Here is a 426-nt window from a genome sequence, read left to right on the forward strand (position 1 = left end):
ATGACATTAAGAAATGTAAAAAGAGAAAAAGTATTTCCGAATTTTTTCATACCGGGTAGCAAATGTGTTGTGATTTAGTATCATTTGGCAGGGAATAATGGCAGTGTCTCCAGAACGTATCCGCAACAGTTAGAAGAAGTAGGGCTGCGGCAGAGGATGTTATATCAGACCGACAGGAAATGTTACACTTGAGTCGACGCAATACTAACCGGAAGCTCTGCGACAACTGAAGACCAACAAAATTAGCCAGTCAGTCCACAGGCAACAAGAGTTGGATTTGCGTGGGAATATGTTTTGAAGTCCCGAATCAGTTGTTTAGACTGCATTGAAAAAGGAAGTTGATTAGTTATGCATTAAAGGTAAAGAGAAGGGAGGGAGAGGGGAGAGAAGAACAAATGTTAGTGAATAAGTAGGCAAATTTTGGTG

The 426-nt window shown here is 40.6% G+C and overlaps 1 pseudogene; it reads left to right on the forward strand.

The window, feature by feature from the left end:
- Positions 1–97: 97 nt before the first annotated feature.
- Positions 98–426, forward strand: part of LOC119587623 — a 606-nt pseudogene continuing 277 nt past the window's right edge.

The sequence above is a fragment of the Penaeus monodon genome, chromosome 22 (genome assembly GCF_015228065.2).
Source record: "Penaeus monodon isolate SGIC_2016 chromosome 22, NSTDA_Pmon_1, whole genome shotgun sequence".
Lineage (NCBI taxonomy): Eukaryota > Metazoa > Arthropoda > Malacostraca > Decapoda > Penaeidae > Penaeus > Penaeus monodon.